Below are 11,684 nucleotides of genomic sequence, written 5' to 3'. Positions count from 1 at the left end.
TGGCACCTTCGCCGAATCTACGGCATTTTGGAAAATTAAAACCAATGCACCAATTATCTCACTAGCCACTTATTATTATTTTCAAAGGGCTGTATGGAGGGGACACTTCAAAGGAAATTGTCCGGATCATGCCAGAGGTAACAGGCTTTAGTTACAAGGAGAGACTGAGGAAACCGGGGTTTTCTCGTTAGGACCACAAAAGCAATGATAATGTTTGATAGGAAAGTTTGAAATTATGAAAGCTTTGTATAAAACAAAATTGGGATATATTATCCCCACTGGTTAATGACCTAGAACAAGGTTAGTCACCAAAAGAATGAAGGGAGAGGTTTGGAGAGTAGTCAGGATATATAATGTCTGACCCGTAACAGGGGTGGACTCAGGGAAGTGGATTAATATTGGTTCTGCAATGTAATGAGGTTGAATACCATGGCTCCCATCTAAAAGGGGGTTGGGGACTATTGGTAACGTTCTCACTCGCAATGGATAGCAGGTAAGGACAGGGTTGGATCAGCTGAAATGGATTCTTTCCCCTGGCCTGTTGCCTGCCAATCTGGATTCTAAAAACTCACCCATGGAAAGTAGTCACTTGCCGCTGACATTGAAGAAAGCATGGTTGAGTGATGTAGTGATCTCTGTTGCAAGGACTTTACTTCTCTCAATGTGCAATTGATTGCAGTGATCTTTAATAGGAATTCCCTGTGTGGAAGAGTGGTGATGTCATCAATCTATCCAAGCAGCCAATCGCATTAAAGAATTCTCACAGACAGCCTCCCCCAGGAAATGAAAAGTGCCGATAATTAAATCGCTTTAAAAAAAACTTTACGCAGAGTGAAAGATTGGGACATGGGGTGAAAGTAGAAGTTGAAATGTCATGAAAATACTTTAAATTCATTTTTAAAATATTTTAAGATTCCAGCTGAGAAGATTAATCATGGCGGAAATATTTACCAACATGTTTCAGAGGCAGATCTGTTGTCCAGCAATAGTTATCACTCAGATCACAGTTAAAAACCCAGTTGCACCTCACTGAACAGGGCTTAACCTTTTCTGGAGTTTCCTCAGTTGTATGAGTGAGGAAAAGGAATGGTTTGCATCAAATGAACGGATTTTGCTGATTGCTGGCACTGGGTGGGAGGGGATGTCTATCGTGCAGTCAGTAATGGCGTGTTTGTGCTAAGTTTGAAAGTCGTGGTCAGATTCAGAGGGGTAATGATGCTCGCAGATCCCTGCAAAACCCAGACCCTTGTTTATTTTCTGGATGGGTAGGTGAGAAAATTAGACTGCAAGAAACCTTTCTGAAAATACTCCTGCTGTACGCTTTAAGGCGTTAGACCCCTTTCTGAAACCCCAAATGTTAACACTGTTTCTCTCTCCACAGGTGCAGCCTGTCCTGCAGAATATTTCTAGCATTTTCTGTTTTTATATCAGAGACCAGATGGCCTGATTGAGAGGAGATTAAATGCCATGGCATTATTTTTTCAAAATCACTGCGCTTCCCCTCCCTCAAGTACCATCAAAAACAAACTAGCTGGCCTATCACCTTGTGAAATCTTACAAAGTGCAAAAGAGCTGCTGTGTTTGTCTACATTACAGTGACTGTACTTCATTGTATGCGACTGATGTGATAAGGCATTCTATAAATACAAGTCTTTGTCTTGCTGTGTGAAATCTAATTTCCTATCAGCTTTGTTTAATGGGTTTAGGAAGACCTGTTCTATTCTCACGTTGCTGTCTCATGACAGGATAAAGCTCTAGATTTATGCCTTGGGCCCTCTCGGCGCTACCCATGCAGAGAGCATCATCACTTATTTCTGACAGTGCCGGTGTGCAAACAATACCCCTGCCAGCACACAAGACAATGCTATCATCCACATCTGGCTGTTCTCCAGATAGCAAACTCTGTTAGTGTGTGGAATATCCATCATATTTAAAAAAGCTATTCCTTCCCACAAATATGAGACTGGTGAGTCTATCCCTTTGTGGGGTTTATCCACTGTCAGGTCATGGGTCATGAGCTGCAAGGAGCCGGGGCTCCGACAGGCTGCATTTTGCTATCAGAAAAGCCACTCAATAATTAACACTGATACATGAGGATTTGACTTAGTGGTCATGTCACTGGACTAGTAATCCAGAGGTCCAGGATAATGCTCTGGGGACACTGGTTTAATGGCCTGATTGAGAGCTACCATGGCAGCTCTCTTGAATCCAACACATGACTGACTAGTGTCAGCGGGCCATCATCATCTACATCATACATTAGCATACCCCATCAGTTAACCTTTTATACTACACCTCCCCCCTGCAAGTCTACTACCCTACTTTTCAACAACAACATGAACCTATGGGCAGAATATTGAGCTGGGTGGGTGAGCACGTGCCTGACCTGGATGAGCGTAAAATGATACGCGATGATGTCTGCTGAGCGTCCCATTGTCATCGTGATATTTTGTTCGGTGGGAGCGTGCCAGAGTCGGCAGCGTGCCTGCTGACAATTAAAAGACTTGTTCAGGCCATTAAAAAGGTAATTAAGTTCAAATTTACGCTGCCCATCCAACCTTATGGTTGGCAGGCAGGTGAAAAGGCCAAGCAAATAAAAATCAAACAAAAATTTTACACTTGAATTAAAAACATGTCCCTGCTCATGTGACAGAGTCACACAGTGGGGCGGGGGGGGGTGGGGGGGTGGAGGTTGGTGGTGGAGGGGGGGGCATGTTTTCTGACATTTTTATTTTCTTTATTTTTCTCAGGGAGATTACGTAGTGCTCACTTGCGCGCATGTGCAAAGTTCATGCTTGGCCCTCCTCCCCCCACCCGCACAGGCAGCGCAAAATCGCGGTGTGGTGCTGACCACGGGCGGCTTCTAGGCTGCCCCCCCGCCAAGGGCAAAAGTCTGCCCTCTGACTTTAACTGTTTACTTTATAATTCTGTAACTCCCTTTTTTACAACTATTGACTCTACTCAACCCCAACTCCCACTCTTCCCCTCCTCCAGTCACAGTGCCGGGGGATTCAATTTCCCACAGTGTTCTTGACTCTCCGGGAAGACATTTTGGAGACATGGGAGCTTTCTTTTGCATCTGGTCGGACAACATCATCTGCAGAATAGGACGGCACTTTAGCAGCGTTGCTGGGAAGCTGAGTGGAGGCTTCAGAATGACTAAACTGCAAGACACCAAAGGCTTTTCACTGAAAGACTGATTGAAAAGAGAGGACTGAAGAGAATCAAACTTTGGACTCTGTGAGACTTGAAAAGAAGAACTCAGGACACTCTGAGAAACTTGTTGCTTCCTCAAAAGACTTTGGGAAGAAGCTTCAGAAGAGAAATAATCTTCAACTCTTGGGAAGAGTATCACAGCTGTATCATCCACTGCTGTATTAAAGACTGAAAAGGCATTGAAGATCCGAGATTTCAATGAACTTAGACGATGAAGGAAAAAAAACGACCAAATTCCTGTAAGACTGTCAGGAAAAGAAGAGATGATTTCCCAATGATTTTTTTGGGAGGACTTTTTTTGTAGGCAGTGATAAGAGAGCCACACTTCTCTCTCTGTACGAGGTTGCTCCACTATTAGCAATGGGAAGAATTACTTAGAATATGGACACAGCACCGCCACCTGTAATGAGATGAATTTCCTGCAGACAATTAACTCAGGGACAAGACTGATGGACAGAATTCTGCAGCTTCAGAAATGCTAGAGATTCTGCCACAAGCTTCTGTGCTGACCTCCAGCTCTGGAGGGAAGAAGACTTTCAACTATGACTGAATTATGAGTGCCAATTGACTTTCATCCTGGGAAGGTACCAGCTGTCTAACAGTGTGATCCTCAATGGACTCTGACCTGGACTCAGGCAAAGCATCCTCTGTGGAAGACTCTTCACGGACAACAGGAGATAAAGTAGGCAACACATCAGTAGACTCAATGGAACCAAGATCTCAATGCTGCTCAGCCACTAAAAGCACAGCTGATTCTTCTAAAAAGACAATAGAGATATCACAAGGTGCATCTAACAATGGGAAAGGCATATCATTCTCTAGGACCTCAACCTCTAAGGTAGTCACTCAATGCAAGGGATTCTTCCTCATCACTCTCTAGGAAGAACCAATTCAGGTCCAGCAGGTCTTCATGGGGATAGTCACTAGCTACTGCAGTGCCTTCTGTATCTATCACTTCTGGCCTTACTTCATGAAGAACTGTGAGATTCATAACTTCCTTGTCTGCCGTGGGTCTAGTGGATAGTATCTCTGTGAAAGAAAGGAACTTGCTGTTGAGTGTATAAACTTGCTCAGCTTCTGCTGAGCTGCTGCTTTGAAACAAAAGGTTGAAGATTGTAGCATGAAAGATAGTGAGTAGTTCAAATGGTGGGCGTCATCTGGTTTCTATAGGATTCCTAACAGTGGGCTAACATCACCACTCAATAAGGATATACGTTTATTGTGAAGAACATAGAATCAATTATCTGTTGCCCCTTGTAGCTAAGAGGAACAATAATCCTGCCTTTAATTGGCCCCAACTTCGAGTGGTGAATCAGGCTGTAGTTCATGGTGACACTGTGGCTTCACATAACTCTGTAGATTGGGTAGGTCCACGGGCATGTTGGCATACTTCGAGGAATCCTATAGAAACCAGATGATGCCCACCATTTGAACTACTCACTATCTTTCATGCTACAATCTTCAACCTTTTACTTCAAAACATTGAACAGTCTGCTCGATAATGGGGTTGCATGGCAGATTGAAAAAGGTATCAAAGGCTTTAATAACTGAATCTAAATCTACAGTGGACTCCTGCCTTAGGAGAATGTTGTCTGCTACTGGACCGACTGCGTAAGAAAGGAACTAACTCGAAGCTTTGTCTCTTTTTTGTGAAGACTTGATGCTGCTGGGTACCGGAGAAAATTGCATTTCCATTACTCCCACTCCTGGCCTCTCTGCGGGGCCCCGAGGCAGTCAACTAGATGGGCAGGGGTAAGGGCAGGGACTGCTCACCAGGAATGATCATCATTACTTCTCCCCAGTGTGCCTCCTTCTACCACCAAAATTTATTTGAGCTGCTTTCAAAGGTTTCTTCACTCTGTGGCTCCTTCTATAACACCGATGTCACTCTTGCATCAATGTCTCCATCACTGCCACTATGTCCTGAGATTGGATCCTTCTGTCTTGGACTCTAGGTATGGGATTTGGTTCTTAGACTGTAGGCATACTCTGGTATCTGCTTAATACTTGCTTATTAGCACTACTTCTGAACAGGTTACAGAGTAGGCACATTGCTCCAAGGCATGATTCCAACCTCTCTCTCTCCCAAGTCTAACACATGACTGATGAGCGTCGGTGGTCCATCATCATCTACGTTATACATTAGCACATCTCATCGGTTAGTATAAACTACAATATGAATATGTGGGAATAATGAAGAATAATTAGTATTTTGGCAGGAACTCTCATTAGAAACAATGTTTGAGTAAGCTAAAGGTGGGTGCACTAGACAGAATACTTACCCTTTGAAATCTCAATCTCTTGACTGGTGATGCTGTGCATGGAGGTTTCCTAACAGCGATTGGGTGCATTCCAGCAGATTTCACCATTCACCTGCACATATCCTACCATTGATCGGCCATCCTCACATCACATGGTCTTCCCACAAGCAACTGGAAAGCGAATAAACTCTTTGTCAGCCACTTGGTTGAATCTTGATTTTTCAGTCAGCAGCCTATTTACCCATCTCCAAACAGACTCAAAGAAAATGAACAAATACCTCAAAATGTGGGGGTTTTTTTTACCCTGATGATGGTTTTCCCCATTTTGAGGAAACCCCATTTTACTTGCAGCCCATGCCCTGGAATGGTTACAGCACAGGAGGTGGCCATTCGGCCCAGAGTGACCATGTTAGCTCTCTGCAGGAGCAACTCACCTAGTTCCACTCCCCCATTTTTTCTCCAAGGCTGCACATTTTTTTTTCTCTTCAGATAATTATCCAAAGCTCTTTTGAGAGCCTCAATTGAACCAGCTCTCCAACACGTTCTCAGGTAGTGCATTCCAGATCCCAACCACTCACTGCGTAAAAATATTTTTCCTCATGTTACCTTTGCTGATCACCTTAAATCTGCATCCTCTGGTTCTTGATGCTACTGCCAATGGGAACAGCTTCTCTCTATTTACTCTCTATTTACAGCTCTATCAACTCTCCTCTTCCCCGAGGAGAACTGGCCCAGCTTCTCCAATCTAGCCATGCATCTGGAATTAGGAACTGGAGATTAATGTTTAAACCCAACTGAAGATTAATGTTTAAACCCAAGATGATCCTGGAGGATTGATAATGCTAACCAAGTGGTTTACACATTCCATTAAGTGCAAATTGCTGGTGCCCAGATATGATCCAGTTTCCCCTCCTTTTCTCCTGAAGGCAGAGATTTATGTTTCCTGCTTGCCTTCAGTGACATGCCCAGGAGACTTGGCCAACTGCTGGTTGGCAGGAGGCTTCGCCCAGAGACCAGGGCCAGAAATTTTCCCTTGTTGGGCATGTGCAATCTGTGGGAAACAGACCCCCGTCCGTAATTGGCCCCTGACCGCGATTTCACGCTTGCTGGCCGTTAATTGGCCAGCCGGCGAGAAACGTGCACTGATAAACTCAGCGCTGCTGGGCTGGGGGCGGGAAGAGGGTGGGCGATGATGTCACCATGGGCGGTGGGTTGTTGGGGTGGGGGGGGGTAAGCGCTGAAAGGGGGCTCCCTGAAGGCATACTCCTGCCTCAAGGAGCTGCAGACCTGAAAATAATTCAATAAAGGTGTAAAAAGCAGCAAAAAAATGTCTATGAATCACAATCCAAGCACCTGAAAGGATACCTCAAAAAAATGCTTTCCCCGGGCATTTATTTTTATTTTATTTCCAAACGGAAATTTCATCCCGCCCACGGATGAGGTTTGATGAAAAAGGTAAAGGCCGCCCCTTGGACAGGCCACGAAAAATAGCAGACAATTAGGCAGTTAATGGGCTCAATTGCACACTTAATTGTCAGTGAACGCACTTCCAACTTTTGCACGCACCCGCCAAGTGAAATATTGCGTGAGTGTGCAATGATGGGACGCTCGCCCAACATCAGCTTGCCCGATTTTACACCTGATCGGTGGGGGCACAGGCCTAACCTCGGTATGCAAAATTCTGGCCCAGATGCGTGAGCACATTCTCATATATTCAGGGAACAGTGCCAACCAGGACTGGGCTGCAGAGACCAAACCGCTGCTGCTGGAGCTATGCACCGCCAGCTGGTGGTGTCACTGCACATTGAGTATTGTGCGGATCTGTACTGTGAGCAGGAAGATGGTGGCAGTGCCCTTACACATTCAGTGAGGGGATACACTGCTCACCGTGCTACTTGGGAGGAGCTCATGGTGCCTGTTGTACTTTCGGAGAATTGAAACCTAGTGTCATTAGTTGTCCAATGATCAACTAGAAATTAGCCTCCTTGAGGGAGTAGATAAAGACTTGAGCACCATTCACAACCTCAGGGCATCCTAAAGTGTTTTACAGCCAATGACGTAATTTGGATTGTTGTAACTTAGGAAATATGGCTGCCAATTTGCACACAGCAAGCTCTCACATATGGCAATGAAATACCCATGGGATTTTTCAACTCCATCTGATAGGGAAAAGGGCTTCAGTTTAATGTTTCATCTGAAAGATGGCACCTCCGTCAATGCAGCACTCCCTCACCACTGCATTGGGAATGTCAACCTAGATTGTGTGCTCAATATGACTTGAACTCGCATACTTCTGACTCAACACTACCTCCTGAGCCCATTGCTGACAGCTTTCTGCTCCAAGATAATGCATTTTGAGTTGGGAGATTTGAACAGAGTTAATTCTCTGAGGCAGATTTACTAATCTGAAACCTCAGCCAAGCAGGTTTACATTGAGTTGTTAATGATTGGTCAGGCTCATTAATGTGACTGAGTGGGATAGACCTGTCACTATGGACTGGGATTCTTAGCTAACTGGCCCCAGAAAATGCTACAAATTCAATGTTGAAATGGAAGGAAAGTCCAAGCTGGCATAGTAGGAGGGAACATATCCTCAGGATCTGTACTGGTAAACAGTGTGCTGTTACAGAGTACTACAAAGCATTTGCAGCACAGAAATGGGCCATTCGGCCCAACAGGTCTATACCAGTGCTTATGCTCCACACGAGTTTCCTTCCACCCCCTCTCCATCAAACCCCATCAATATAACGCAGAAGCAAAATTGTGCGGATGCTGGAAATCTGAAATGAAAATAAAAAATGCTGGAAACACTCAACAGGTCAGGCAGCATCTGTGGAGAGAGAAGCAGAGTTAAAGTTTCAGACTTGTGATCTTTCATCAGAATCTTCTATTCCTTTCTTCCTCACATGTTTATCTAGTTTCTCCTTAAATGTATCTCTGCTGTTCATCTCAACCATTCCCTGTGGTATTGAGCTCCACGTTCTCACCACTCTCTGGGTCCTCTGTTGAACTTATTTGTGACCATCTTATATTTCTGGCCTTGAGTTTTCATCATGCGTACAAATGGAAACATCTCATCTGTGTCTTAGCTATCAAACCCCTGCATAATCTTGAAGACCTCCAAGAGCTCAGGTCTCGCTTCTCTTTTCTAGAGAAAAGAGCCAAAGCCTGTGATTCGAAGTCCAGTGATTAACCAATTCATACTTGAGGGGACCCTAAGCCTTGTTTTATGTCGATCTGTGCCTAAACTCTTTGGGATTAGATAAGTCGGATGCTTCCCTTAGATAACGTGACCTTCTGTTAGTATGAAATTCACAGTAGTTTAGCTTTGGTGATATCAGACTGACCAAATAATCCTAATCCAATCCTCTGACTGTGAGATGACATTGTGACTGAGCTTAAATCTGACCTCACTCAACACTGAGACTTTGAGATGTCTGCACTCCTCCATAATTATGGCCTCTTGCACAATCTGGATATGAATCATGCCATCATTGGTGGCTGTGTCCTCAGCTGGCTAGGCCCTGCCTAGGCTCTGGACTTCCTTCTCGAAACCCCTTGGCCTCTCTACATTAATCTCCTCCTTTAAGATGCTGCTTAGAAATCTCACTTTGGTCAAGTCACCTGTCCCAATATCTGTTTATTTGGCTCGGTGTCGTGTTGTCTGAGAATTGCTCCTCTTAAGATCTTTTCCTATGTTGAAGGTGCTATATATATGCTCGTTATTGTTGTGAAGGGCTGCCTTTACAATTCTTGCTAAACTCTGGGCAATTGGGAAGGGCAAGAAAGAGTTAACGCTAAGGTCATGGATATTCCAAGACAGATCTGAGAGACAGTAGGTCTTTCACAGCCCGGAGACAGTAGACTTAGTAGTGCGGGCCACAACTTTGAGATAGTGCTGGGGGCTGATCGAGAATAATTCCACCTTTTATTTGGTGTTGACTTAGTAAAGGCTAAGAAACCAAGGGGAGTCACTGGCCACTGATCATGCTTGGTTTTTGTATTGTAGTTAAAATTGATTAAATGCTATTTCTAGTAAAATATCTGACTTAAGGTTGATTGACACCCAAGAAGGAAATCTTTGCAGTACCCAGAATGGACAATTGACAAGGAGGAGCTTATTTTGTGGAAATTAATGGCACAAAAAAATAGAGTTTCTATGACTAAGAGGATTAAAAAAGAGAAAGAAGCCTGAAGAAATGGTTTTAGATAGACACTGATACAGAAAATCTGATAGATCTGAATAAACATTCAGATGTCCAGTCAGTTGCAGATAATAGTTTAAGTGTGTCACTTCTTTGCAAGAGGAATTTCTCTGAGAATAATAGGAGAGGTGAACTGGCTCTAGACCAAATATAGCTATTCATGAGTTATGAGTTAGATCGGAGAGATAGATAATTCTGCAGGGATATAAATACCATATCCATGGGCAGAAATCCACCATTTTTGTGTCACACTCAGTTGGTTGCACTCCAAAGGCTTGAGTACAAAAATCTAGGCCAACACTCCTGTGTAGTACTGAGGGAATGCTGCACTGTTGGAGGTGCCTTCTTTCAAATGAGATGTTAAACTGTTCTCTCAGGTGGATGTAAAACGATCCCATGGCGCGACTTTGAAGAGGAGGAGGGGAGTTCTCCACTGTGTACTTGTTAATATTTATCCCTCAAACATTATTACAAAAGCAGATTATCTGGTCCTTATCACATTGCTGGCTGGGGAGCTCTCTGTGTGCAAATTGGCTGCTGCATTTCCTACATTATAACAGTGACCACACTTCAAAAAAGAATTCATTGGCTATCAAGTGCTTTGCATTGAGGTATTGAAAGGTGCTATATAAATGCAAGTCTTTTTACTCCCACAAACCAGAAAAGCTACTGGCAATCTCCAATAGGAAGGGATTCAATTAACTTTATGCCAACCAATGTCCAGAAGTTATTGCAAAAACTGTGAACCTTATCAACAATAAGCAGTTCTAGGTAGACTAGTTAATCACAGCAGTTAATTTGTCATGTGTACAATGACTCTAACCACAAACTAGTCTTGATGCCTTAATGTCAATCTTGGACATCAGCTTCTAATAAGTTAACCAAGAAATGATTTTACTGTCTGGCTTAATTTGAAATTGAGCAAGAAAATTGTTGACTCATTCACTGAATGGTGACCTGGTTTGCTGAATGGAGGCTGGTTATACAAAGGTCAATGTATCTAGGCAGGGGAGGGCACCAGTTAGCTCAGTTGCCTAGATGGCTAGCGCACGGTTCAGAATAAAGCCAAGTGCTCCAGCTGAGGTAGGATTGGGACCAGACTCTTCGCCCAGCCCTGTTGTAAAATCAGCATTTATCAAATAATCAAGGATACAACCTGGAGAAGGAATAGAATTTGGACTGGTTAAGGAAAACCGAATAAGCTACCTATTAATTCCCTAGATTTGGGCAGTAGTTTCTTTGATTGAAGGTTTAACGGGTAATGAATTCCTCCGGCCCTTTTACACATAACTTCTTGCAAGGTTTATGGTTTACTATCCCTCTGGGAGTTCTTCTGCTAACAATATTTTCTGGAAGTCGTAACTCCTCAGTCTCCAGGAGGAGGAAGCTCAGTTGACTTTACTGCCTTCTAGGTGCTAAGGTCTGGAACTCCTTCCCTAAATAAATTCCCAGCCTCTCTCTCCTCCTTTAAAATGCTTAAAACCAACGGGCTGAATTTTACCAGCCCTTTGAAGACGGCTTGGGAGGCAGGAAGGGAGCGGGTGGCATTGCTTGTTGTCTTCTGGCTGCTGTGCCTTTCTGCCAGCAGTGGAAAAGATGGCAGATGCCCTTCCTGCCTGTAGCCCAATTGAGCACTTAAGTGGCCAATCAAGGGTCCCTTCCAGCCTCCACTGGCACTTTACCAGGTTGGTGGAGGAGGGGGGTGGGGGGGGGGGGTGCAATCTGCTGCATGGGGAGATTGCCAGATGAGCCATGGTAGCCTCCTGTCAGGCTCCGGAGGAGGGGCCTCTTTGACTCATGGATGGGCCTGTTGCTGTGCAATGGTGACCCCCATGGCTGTGGCGCTGTCGGTCTTCACCAGACCCACTGTCCCCTTGCCAGGGCCTGCCTGACTAGCTGGGGCACCCCCAGAATCCATGGACCTTGCTTTGAGGATGCACACCCATTAATGTGCCTTCTGCTTTCAGGTGCAGCCCTGGCACTGCTGACCACTCCTTGTGGC

The sequence above is a fragment of the Carcharodon carcharias genome, chromosome 10 (assembly GCF_017639515.1).
Source record: "Carcharodon carcharias isolate sCarCar2 chromosome 10, sCarCar2.pri, whole genome shotgun sequence".
Taxonomy (NCBI): Eukaryota; Metazoa; Chordata; class Chondrichthyes; order Lamniformes; family Lamnidae; genus Carcharodon; species Carcharodon carcharias.
The sequence above is the reverse complement of the archived record's forward strand: the minus strand, read 5'-3'. Positions refer to the sequence as shown.